Here is a 13,366-nt window from a genome sequence, read left to right as displayed (position 1 = left end):
ATACAAATGCATCTCCTTTGCAGCGACCCTCTTCCACGGCCGCTCTTTTCTCAGCCAAGTAATCTGAATAAAAGCATATTTAAATAGTTGCAAATTTATTCACTTGTTTCATTTTCTTTTACACTTGTGTATTGGAAGTGACATTAAGCAATCTTGAATCTTGAATAATCAGGTTACTTCTAACAAGGCACCCAGACCCATGCTCATGCTCTTGCAACCTGTAGTACACAGTAAGTATTCATACTTAAACATTCTCCTTGATGTTGAATAGACAATGAACATAAATGAAGAAATAGAGTGAATTCCAATATTTACTCTCCGGGTAGAATGGCCTGTTTCTCTGCCACTTATTTTGTAGCAATCTATGAGTCAGTCCATATGGCTGGAAATTACATCGCGAATAAATCACCAAGTCCTTGCTTACACCGACAGAAAAGAGACAGTAGATACTGGAATCTGGAAGAGAGACAGATTTCTGGGAGAACCCAGCAGGTTAAAGCAGCATTTGCAGAGTCAAAATGCATAAGTTGATGTTTTGGGTCATGAACCAGCACTAGGAGTGAGGGGGAAGAAGAAGGATGATCAGAATATAACATCAAGAGGTCAGCAGGAGACACTCATGGAGTTAGCATTGTTTCAGATTCGCTCCATAACCTTTACTTTTTTTAACCTATGATCACCCTTATTTAACTTACTTTTACCTACACCAAAAGATTCTTGCTACTTTTTTGGACTTATCTTTAAGAGTGTACTGTGAATTTTGAAGAAATGAATACAGAAATGGCTCTGAGATCTAAAGGGTGAGAATCTGGGAAGGATCCTAACGGGAATGGGAAGAAGGAAAAGACCGATCCTAAGCGCACTGAATTGACTTATGAAATATTATTGGAGGTTTTAAATGAAAAATTTGAAGAACAACGACAAATTTTCAAACAAGATATAAAGGCTTTTCAAGATTATATGGATAAGACGGATTCAGTTATTAACCAGCAGCAAGTTCTAATCGCAACTTTGCAAGAGGACGCTCGGAAGCGAGACTTTATAATTGAAAAACTGGAGCAGAAATTACTTTCGACGATTAAACAGGTGGAAACACTTAAAGCCAAGAGTGTCGACTTTGAGAATGGGTCCAGAAGACAGAACTTACGCATACTTGGTCTCCCGGAAGGTACTGAACAAGGGGACCCCTCGAAGTGATGCGTTCCCTTCTGTATTCCCAAACAGTCCTCCGTTACTCGATCGTGCTCAGAGAATTATGCGTCGATCACCAAGTGCTTCAGCTAAACCACCGGTTGTAATTGTCCGATTTCATTATGTGCATGTTAAAGAGCAACTTATTCGTGTGGCTCGGCGTGTACGGTGGTCAAATTTCAAGAATTCAATTTTCGATTAGTGAAAGATTTTAGTTCAGAAGTAATGAAGGCAAGTCTTCTTTTTAAACCTCTGATGTCCGAATGTTATGAGAAAAATCTAAAACCTGCGCTCTTATACCCTGCGAAGCTCAGAATATCGCCTCCCAATGCATCACGGCGTGTTTTCTTTTCTACATCTGAAGCGAGAAGCTTTTTGAATGAGAATTTCCCTACTGCTGTGGATTCTCATCTCTAATAAATGAGTGATTTTGATCATTGCAAGATCGTTTTTGTTTCCAAAACCAGATTTTGTTTCTGGCTATTGGTGTAGGTTTACTCTATACTTTATACTCTAGTTAAAGTTTTTTTTGATGTACTAATCTTTTTATTTTACTTACTTCAATCACTGTACTTTAGCTTTGGTCATTTTTATTAATCCTTCGAAGGTGATTTTTTTTTACTACGATGGTGGTTTCTTCTCTAAAATATTTTTGGCTTTTTTTTTGATTTCGCCATTTTTTTTTCTCTTGTCTTCTTCCTATAATGCATTTCTTATCACAGTTTAAATTATTTTTTGGTTTGTTTGGGTTTTAACCCAATTTATAAGTTACTAGTGATTATATTCTTTTTGTTTCTTTTACTACCAATTATATTAAGAAGTTTGGTTTTAGTATAGTGATTATCATTTCTTTAGAGTTTGGGTGGATCTTTTTTTATCCTTTATATACGGAGTTGCCTTCTGCTGATATGGGGGTAGATTTAGTTTCATTTCTCCTTTTTCCCAGCCTTTTCTTGGCTGGGGAGATCTTTTCTCCTCTTGGGTGGGGGGTGGGAGGTCTTTTTCTTAATTTTATGTTCTTTACACCAGTTTTTTCTAGTTTTTTCATTTGGTCTGATTTTAAACTACTAAAATGTCCCTAATGTCGTCACTTCCGGGTCCGCCCCTTATTTTTGTTCCTCTTCCAGGTGCATGTGTTCATAATTTGGTTAACCCTTTATATACCAAAGGGTTGATTTCAGAAATATGGCTCAGACCATTAATTGGAATACTAATGGCTTAAACCATCAGATTAAACGGAAAAAGATTTTCAAAGTATTCCAAAGACTCAATGCACATATTATTTTTGTACAAAAAACTCATGTGAGGAAAGAGGATAATGATCACTTTTTCAGGTTTTGGAGGGATCAACAGTACCATTCGAATTCGAATGCTAAAGTAAAGGGAGTTTCAATTTTTATTGACTCCACTATTGCATTTGTTCAACACGATATCTTTTCGGATCCGAATGGTAGATTTTTGTTAATTACTGGCTTACTTTTTAACAAAAAGGTTGCTATGGTTAATGTTTATGCTCCAAATGTGGACTATCCTGATTTTTTTAAGTCCTTATTTACTTCTCTACCTAATCTAAATGAATATAAGTTAATAATGGGTGGTGACTTTAATTGTTGTTTAAATCCTTTGTTGGACAAATCTATATCTACTCAGACTTTACCTAATAAGTCGGCCACTTATATTAACTCTTTTTTGACTGATAATTTTGATATTTGGAGATTTCGGCATTCTAAGGACAAACAGTTTTCATTTTTCTCACATGTTTATCATTCCTACTCGAGAATTGATTATTTTTTTATTGACTCGTTTTATTCCATCAGTAATTGGTTGTAATTATGATATTATAGCCATCTCTGACCATGCTCCATTAAAACTTTCTATTAAATTTACGGATACAGCTTCTAGTGCTACACAATGGCGATTTGATTCCACCTTACTGCAAGGTCCGGATTTTATTAAATTTATGAAAGAACAGATTGATTTCTTCTTTTCAACTAATTCCATGAATGATATTTCTTGCGGAACACTTTGGGACACTTTTAAAGCATATATACGTGGACAGATTATCTCCTACTCTGTTGGTCTGAGAAAACGTATTAAGAAGGAAACTCTTTTATTGGTTGATAAAATTAAAGAGATTGACAAGAAATATTCGACTACTCCTAGTAAGGAGCTTTACAAACAAAGGGTTGAACTTCAAACGGAACATATTTTATTACTTACATCTTCGATTGAAAATCATTTAATGAAAACCAGATCTGATTTTTATATACATAGTGATAAATCGGGTAAACTGTTAGCTAGTCAATTGAAGAATGCTTTGGTTAAACATCAAATTACTAAGATTCGTCAGCAGAATGGGGATCTGACAGTTAACCATGATGAGATAAACAAATTATTTCAAGATTTTTATACCTCCCTGTATCATTCTGAATTCCCTCATGATTATAATACCATGTGTGATTTTCTTGGGAAATTGAATTTTCCAAAATTATCATCAGATGATCTTTCAATATTAGAAGCTCCTATTACGGATGCAGAAATTAAAGGGGTTATTTCCTCTACGAATTCTGGGAAAGCACCAGGTCCAGATGGGTATACAGTAGAATTTTTAAAATGTTTTTTCTGCTACTCTTTCTCCTTGGTTATGCAGGGTTTTTGAAGAAGCAATTAGATTGGGTAATCTGCCACAATCTTTTTTATAGAGCTTCCATTTCTTTAATATTGAAGAAAGATAAAGACCCTACTGACTGTGCATCCTATAGACCAATATCTTTATTGAATGTAGATTCCAATGTCTTTTCCAAGTTACTGGCATCCAGGCTGGAGAAGGTATTACCCCAAATTATTTCGGAAGATCAAACTGGTTTTATTAAAAATTGCTATTCTTTTTTCAATGTTAGGAGATTATTGAATATTGTTTATGCTCCTTCACATAGCACTTCAGAATGTGTCATTTCACTAGATGCGGAGAAAGCATTTGATAGAGTTGAATGGCCATACTTATTTACTGTGCTTGAGAAGTTTAATTTTAGTCCGACATTCATTTCCTGGATTAAACTGATATATCATACTCCAGTAGCCTCGGTGCTTACCAGCAATCAAAGATTTCCCTTTTTTCATTTATTTCAGGGTACTAGACAAGGCTGTCCTCTTAGTCCATTATTATTTGATATTGCTTTAGAACCCTTGGCAATTGCTATCAGAGAATCACAGAACATTTTTGGCATTAATCGTGGGACGGATATACATAAGCTATCATTATATGCAGATGATTTATTATTATTTATTTCTGATCCTGAGAAATCCATTCCTGCAGTTATATCATTGTTGGCTCAATTTAGTAATTTTTCCGGGTATAAATTAAATCTTAATAAGAGTGAATTGTTTCCTTTAAATAGACAGGTTCCAATTTATGGAGATTTACCTTTTAAATTAGTTAATGACTCTTTTACTTACTTAGGGATTAAAATCACAAAAAACTATAAGGACTTATTTAAAGTTAATTTTTTACCCCTAATTGATCAGATTAAATGTTTGTTTATTAAGTGGTCACTAGTATCTTTATCTCTGATAGGTCAGATTAATGCTATTAAGATGGTTATTTTACCCAAGTTTTTATATATATTTCAAGTTGTACCAATTTTTATTCCAAAATCTTTTTTTGCTAATGTTGATTCACATATTTCCTCATATATATGGCAGAATAAAAATCCTAGATTAGGTAAAAAAATATTTACAGAAGGCAAGGAAGGAAGGTGGATTGGCATTGCCTAATTTTAGATTTTATTATTGGGCAGTCAATATCCGATATTTGATATGTTGGTTAAAGGATTGGAATTTATCTTTCAGCCCTCATTGGGTGAACTTGGAAATTAAATCTGTACAAGGATTTTCATTGGGTTCTATTTTAGGGTCTTCTCTTCCCTTTGCTCTTTCTAAATTGCCGAATCGAATTGACAACCCGATAGTTAAACATACTTTACGTATATGGTTTCAATTTCGGAAATTTTTTGGGTTGACTCAGTTTGTTTTAAATATTCCTATTGTATCCAATTGCTTTTTTCATCCTTCTATTATAGACCAAACTTATTCAGCTTGGAAGACTAAAGGATTACTATGATTTTCTGATTTATTTTTGTATAATTGTTTCATGTCTTTTGAACAATTATCAATAAATATAATTTGCCTAGATTTCATTTTTTTAGATATTTGCAGATTAGGAATTTCTTAAATACTGTACTTCCTACTTTTCCAAATTTTGTGTCTTCAGGCATTTTGGAGAATTTGTTTGAACTAAATCCTTCTCAGAAAGGGCTAATATCAAAACTTTACAATATAATTATGAAGATACGTTCAGAGCCCTTCTATAAGATTAAAAATAATTGGGAAAGAGAACTTAACCTTACTATCCCTATTGAGAATTGGGATAAAATTCTTCAATTAGTTAATACATTATCTATATGTGCTAAACATTCATTAATACAGTTTAAGGTTGGCTCATATGTCCAAGGATAAATTGGCTCATTTTTATTCCTATATAAATCCTATTTGTGACAGATGTCATTCTGAGATAGCCTCTTTAACTCATATGTTCTGGTCGTGTCCGCTTTTGAAAAAATATTGGAAAGACATTTTTGATATTATTTCTACGGTATTGAACATTGATTTACAACTTCATCCTATTACTGCAATTTTTGGTTTACCAATGATGGACTCACTCCGTTTATCCTCTTCTGCTTGTTGAATGATTGCATTTCTTACATTAATGGCTAGAAGATCTATTTTGTTGAATTGGAAAGAAATTAGTCCTCCTACCATATTTCATTGGTTTTCTCAAACTATGTTATGTCTAAATTTAGAAAAAATTAGAAGTGTTGTATTTGATACTTCTATTAAATTTGAAAAGATATGGAGACCATTTATTCAATATTTTCATATGATGTAATATGACCCTGTTCAAAGCCTATTTGTTTTTTCAGTTTCAATTTTATACATGTTGAGAGGATCGGAGTTGACGACACTGATGATTTTGTATTTTTGTGAGATATTATAAACAGCCCTTTTTTCCATTTTTTCTTTTTCTCTTTTTTCTTTTTTTCCTTATTAGTTATTAGATTATTAGATTAGTTTTTTTTGCATAATTTTTTTTCTTTTTTTAAAATATATATTATGATATACCTAGGTTTGCCGTGTTTATTTGTTATCTGTATCGTCCATGATTTGGGAATACTCATTTATACTGTAACTATTGCTTATGTATTCTTTCATGTTCAGTTGAAATGTGTATGTTTGTAATCCCATTATCTATGTATCAGTTTTATTTTGTTGATATTAATTAATAATAATAAAAAGATTGAAAAAGAAAAGAGAATATAACATCAGCAGTGTGGGTTATAGGCTGCTTGTGATAGGTAGAACCAAATGGGAAAGGGGTAACGGGTAGATGGTGGGGGGGGGAATTATGGAAAGTCGAACACAGATGAGAGAAAACCAGGTAGGTACTCAGTTTATGTGGGAGAACTCCGGATGTCTGATTTACCTGAAATGGGAATTTCATTTTTCATACTACTAGGATGTAAGTTATACAAGCAGAATACGTGACATTGTCCTTGCATTATGAACTAGCCTCTCTGTAGCAATGAAGGACAGAGATAGACAGATTGCTGGGGAGCAAGAAGGAAAGTTAAAATAACATACAGCCAGAAGCCTATAGCAGATAGAGTGCAGGTGCTTTGAGACAGTCACCCAGTCTCTGCTTGGCTTCATGCGCACTAGATACAGTAGACCAAGTTGGCAGAGAAGCAAGAAAACCTTTACCTCACTTGGAAGGGCTGCTTGGTTTCCTGAATGGTGGTGAAATAGGAAGTGAAGGCAGAGGTGCTATGCTTACCATGGTTGCAGGGCAAAGTGCCAGAGGGCATGATGGGGAGGGATGAGCAGACCAGGGAATCACAAGAGAATGGTCCCTGTAAAAGTAGAAAGGTGGGAAGAGGGAAAGATGTAAGTGGAAGTGAATGTTGGAGCTGATAAAAATGGCAGAGTAATCCACACCCATCTTCATTTAGTACAATTAACATTAACAAGGGTCAGTTTTGTTGCTTACTTAATTTGCAATGTATGATATTCACATTACATTTATAATTGACCTTTAGTGATTAACATTGGAGCATTCATATCCTCTGTTTCATTTCTGGGATCCAGAGTGTACACACCAAGGACAGATTAGATGATGACTAAATAAATTGATGGTGGGTGCCTAGGAAATTCATACTTGGGAGTCACAGCTTTGACATCTAGATTGAATAATTAGCACAGATCTCAGTAGCTGAAGTTAGACAGAAGTTTGTAAACTCTACTTGAGATACATTGTTCATCACCAGCTTGATAACAATTTCTATTGTAGAATGGATTCACTTAATTAGCATTTTATTTTTCTCTTCTCATTTTACACTTCATATACAGACAGGGTGTACTACAGGCCTATTAAATTGGTGGTGCCTGACAAAAATAGATTTAGTGAAATTTAAAGAAATTTAGCATCTTCGCTGGTAAGGAACAAATGTGTAAAGAAAGTAAGAAGATAGAAACAACACAGAGTGACATCTTAATTGGATAATCTCATTTGTCAAAATGTGGGTTCGAGGAGTTTCATTGAAATATGTTAACATGTTTATTACTAATAGCACTCTCAGGTCTAAACATAATTGCAAATGATATGAGAAAATTGATTCAGACTCATTTAACATGAGGATGGGTGAGCTTAATGAAGGGCAAGGTTTCAAAGTGGCAATGCAGCAGTGACAGTGATGAATAACAGAGGCTTTTCCTACAGTCTTAGATTTACACCAGTCAATACAGTTTAGCAGTGAGCAAAGATGGGAGAATTACTCAAAAATACAAGGCCCTAAAATTCCGTCAGTCCTTTTCAGGCATTCTTTGTAATGTGTATGATGTAGGTGATTGTGGTCTCATCACCGTGACTGTTTTTTGGCAAATTTTTCTGAAGAAGTGGTCTGCCATTGCCTTCTTCTGTGCAGTGTCTTTACAAGATGGGTGACCCCAGCCATTATTAGTAGCCTTCAGAGATTGCCTGCCTGGTGTCAGTGGCTGCATAACCAGGACTTGTGATATGCACCAGCTGCTCATACAACCATCCACCACCTGGTCCCATGGCTTTACGTGACCCTGGTCAGGGGTGCGGGGTGGGCTAAGCAGGTGCGACACCTTGCCCAAGGGTGATCTGCAGGCTAGAGGAGGGAAAGGGTGCCTTACACTTCCATTGGTAGAGATCCTTCCTTCCATTACCAAGCCAATTTTGGATCCAATTAGCCAGATCACACTGGCTTCCGTGTACTATAACCTTTTGAACTGGCCTAACATGAGGGGCTTGTCAAATGCATTACAGACAACATCAATTACTTTGCCTTTATCAGTTCCATAGAAAACTTAATCAAATTAGTTCCTGGGTGGTCTGCAATCTGACAGCATGAACTTTGAATTCTTCAATTTCAGATGTCTTGTTCTGGCACTGTCCCTTTCCTTTTGTTTCTGATTGACCCAGGGCTTCCCACACACAACCTATCTCTCTCTCTCTCTCTCTCTCGGCCATCCTCCCAGTCCCCTTATTTCCCAGTTTCTACCCCCACCAACTCTATTTGCTATTCACCCACACACTCTCCCCACAAGGTCTCCAACCCCACTCTTCCAATATGTCAGCTATTCCTCCCTGATTTGCTTCCTCTTTTCCTTCCATTTCTCTTTGATTCCCTAATCTGTTCCTTCTGCCTATCACCTTCCATAATCTATTGCTATCTCCACTCTACCGTCCCTATCTGCCAATCATCTCTCTTCACCTGGATCCACCTGGTGCTTGTCAGCCCTTTCCTGACACCTGCCCTTCACCTCTTTACACTTACTATCACCTCATCATTTCTTTCTGTCCAGATCATAGGTGTCAAACTCAAGGCCCGCGGGCCTTCTCCGGCCCGGCATTCAATTATATCCGGCTCGCGAGATCATTTTAGATAGATCTATTATTTTAATTATTAATGGCCCGGCGATATGAAGCCTATGATTGTAAGTTAATACCAATCATAAAAATAATGCTTGCTCAGCAGTCTTCTTCATAAGAAATAGAATTTATGAAGTGAAACACTTTGTAGTTATAGCAGAGACTGAGACACATGAGAACAGGCTGAAAAAACGGAGGCAATGAAAGCTGCGTTCGCACGCGCCCGACTGATCCGGCCCGCATGAAGCTGCATTTTGCCCAATCCGGCCCGTGACCTAAAATGAGTTTGACACCCCTGGTCCAAATGAATGGTCTCAGCCCAAAACATTGACTTTCCATTTCATCTTCAAGATTATTGCAGTGATGTTTTCTAAGACACTTCCTGCCAAGTACAGCTACCAGTGTTGCCTGACCTGTGGGGTTCCCCACTGATTTCCCAGGATTTTTGCTCCAGACTTCTCTTACTGTTCATTCTTTACAGGTGAATGAACACATAAGATTTGGTCTGGAGCCAGAGAAGGTGATTCCTTGAGCTGATGATTGACAACAGCTGTAGGTTTTAAGGCTTGTTTTCCACAACACTGCATTACTATTTTGCAGATTCTTTCCAGTACATTCTCAGTGACTCTGCAGAACACTACCAGGGGGCCAGAGGCTGTGAGAAGGCAGCAGGTGTGGTGGTTGGTGGGCTGTATAAATCTTTTCCCCTTAATTAGAGAACCAACCTGTCTTATGTGAAAAGTCTCAGCAAGCTAGGACTTTATTCTTTGGAGCAAGTGAGTATGACAGGTGACTTGGATTGAGGTGTATAAAATAATAAGAGGAATTGATAGAATGGACACCATCCATTTTTCCAGGGTGGCAGTGGAATTATACAGGAGGGTATAATTTTAAGGAAAGAATAGAAGGGATGGCAGAAGTAGGATTTTTAACAGAGTGGTAAGTGCTTGGGACACACTGCCAGGGGTATGAGAGAGGCAGATACATTAGGGACACTTAAGAGACTTAGATAGGCATAAAATGATAGAAAAATGGAGGGAAGGGTTAGATAGATTTTGGAGTAGATTACAATTTTGATGAAACATTGTGCACTGAAGAGTCTGTATTGTGCTGTACTGTGTTCTATGTTCTAATCATGGGTAGCTGGGTGGACGCTGCTCAAATTTTGCTTGCCTGGGAAGGACCATTGTACAGAATAGGTACAGAATTTCTGCAAAGAGCATTTTCATGTGCTTTAGACTATCAACGTCCCCCCCCCCCCCATCCCGATCTCAAAATCTTCCAAATCCTTTTATCCTTGGTGAATCCAGGTGAGAATTATTCATTTAGGACCTTTCACAAATCCCCTGGTTCCACGCATAGTTTACCCTTTTTGTCCCTAGGAGTTCCATTCTTTCCCTGCCTATGCTCCCAATCCGGATATAAGTAAGGCTCACCCTGTGCATTTATAGTAGCTCTCTGATGACACTGCATGCGTTGACAGGAATCAATGTTGTAGAGCCTGGAATCACAGGTCCTAAACACTTTTTGTGTTTTCCTCATGCAGCCGATATCTTAGACTAGAGTTCTAGGGACCATTGAGCCAATTTCAGGCCCTGTAATCTATATAACATATTTTGGGTATGCCTTTTACCCACTTACTGTGAACTTTGCATGTTGATTGCCAGTGCAGCCTACCGGTAGCTAATTCAGCATCAGAGGTGGATAGCTTCTAATCACTTCATGAGAACAAACTGCATCTACTTCCAGCCGTGAAGCATCTAAACAAGAGAAACTTATCACCTTTAATGAACAAAGATTTTTTGTCTTCAGGGGTTCCCATAGCTCACAACAACCTGAAAGGAAGCTTACTTCTGCTGATGTCTGACAACACATGAATCCTACAATTGCTTAGCAATTTAACCAGCCAAAGGAAAGATTTGTTTTAAAAAAATCCATGGCCAGTGGTGCCCTCTGCTCCAGTTTCCAAAAACTAAGTAGTTCTGCCATCAGATAAATTACAGATAAAAGCATAATTTTTATCAGTTTGTCAGGTTCTAAAAGCTAACAAACAGCTAGTTAAAGTTTAAACAACATGACTGATGAGTGTTGACATTGTCATGATTGAATCTGTTTGACATTTCAGAAAAACACGCTCAGTTATTTTAACAGATTCCAGAGCTACTGAATAGTTAAGCACACAAATCTCTTTAGTGTCTTCCTTTCAACAAATGGTTTCATAGATAAGTGTAAAAAGCCTGGTGGATATTTGTCAAAGGAGGTCCAGCTGGTGTGGATAAGAAGCCACTTCGATCTGCAAATATTGACACAAGCTGATGTGCTTTTATGTTGTTCAAAACATACAACTGTCAAGAGCTCAGCAAGCAAGCACGGACAGGTATAGGAACTGTGGTAATGCTTGGATTAATGTTTGCTCTGACCTAGTGGTGTTTATATATGCCTTCTATTGTGTACAACAAGTTGCCAATGACCTTGTTTTACAACTTTATATTCTTGTCTATGTATGCTGTTTTTGGATAAAAGTATGGTGGGCAAAAACTCAGCTCAACAATCCTGTGCTAGCTTACCATATGAAATAATGACAGTGAGCCTCACTTATTCACTAACTTTGTTGAGGATTTTCTATGATCTCATAATCATCTTCGGTACTATTGTAATTATGTTTTCTGAAACATTTTCAGCTATGTACAGCGACAAGGTATTGCAACTTAAGTATCACTTGGAAAATCATGCTCATTTTCTATCTTCACCCAGGACTCTAAAAATCTTTTGCAAAAATCAAAGGAAATTAATAGCAGATGGGTTGATGAGAGGAAAACTCCATCCAAAATTTGGATTAAATTGTACAAAGGAGCTTCGGGTTGACAGCAAACATTCTAACAAATTGCTACAGATGTTCGGTTGAAATATCTTGACTGGTTGTATCATGATCTGCCCGATCTTGTACATAATTCAAATATGCAGGAAAGTAAGAAGCTGCGGAGAATAGAGGACTCATCTTGGGCAAATCACTCCCTATCAGTCTATAGGAAGCGCTGTCTCAAATATCTCCGCCATCTGGGCCATGCCATCTTTTTTCAGCTACCACTAGGCAGCAGATATGGAAGCCTGAAGACCCACGCCACCAGGTTCAACAACAGCTACTTCCTTTAACCTGTCAGTTTTTGGACCAAATAGCAAAACTATAATCTTCTCAACAGTTCAGCAATACTATGCCCAACCTGATCACTTTGCACTAAGTGTAACTTTTGTTTATTTTGTTCTAATTGTGTTCCTTCCTGTAAAGTACAAATATAATTTATGTTCAGTTTATGTTTTTCTAATGAATGCTACTTACCTAATGCTACAGTATGTGCCTGCGATGTCCCTGCAAGTGTTCTTTCCCTCTGCCATCAGCTTTCTGAACGGACCATGAATTTGTAAACATTATCTCACTTCTTGCTCTGTTTTTGGCACTGCTTATCTTTTTCATAGTTCTTGTTGTAAACTTACAGTATTTTTTTAATGTATGATACTGCACCACTGCCAGAAAACAACAAATTTCGCAACCTATGCCAATGTCATTAAACCTGATTTTGATTCTAGTTACAGAATGAAAACATATACAACAGTGACCATTTTATTAGGTGCACCTGCACACCTGCTCAGTAATGCAAATATCTCATCAGCCAATCACGTGGCAGCAACTCAATGCATAAAGGGATGCACACATGGTCAAGAGGTTCAGTTGTGGTTCGGACCAAACATCAGAAGTGGGGAGAAATGAGATCTATGTGACTTTGATCGTGGAATGATTGTTAGTGCCAGACAGAGTGGTTTGGGTTTTTCAGAGACTGCTGATCTCCTGGAATTTTCATGCCCAACTGTCTCTAGAGTTTACAGGGAATGGTGCAAAGAAAAAACATCCAGTGAGAGGTAGTTCTGTGGATGAAAATGCTTTGTTAATGAGAGACAGAAAATAGCCAGACTGGTTCAAGCTGACAGGAAGGTGATAGTTACTTAAATAACCACACATCACAATATTGGTGTGCAGAAGAGCATCTCTGAATGCACAACACGTTGAACCTTGAAGTGCATAGGCTACAGTAGCAGAAGACCACAGTGGGTTCCACCCCGTACCTAATGAATTAGCTACTGAGTTGTACGTGTGATGACTTTTTTAAA

The sequence above is a fragment of the Hypanus sabinus genome, chromosome 5, assembly GCF_030144855.1.
Source record: "Hypanus sabinus isolate sHypSab1 chromosome 5, sHypSab1.hap1, whole genome shotgun sequence".
Classification (NCBI taxonomy): Eukaryota; Metazoa; Chordata; class Chondrichthyes; order Myliobatiformes; family Dasyatidae; genus Hypanus; species Hypanus sabinus.
Note: the sequence above shows the minus strand (reverse complement) of the source record.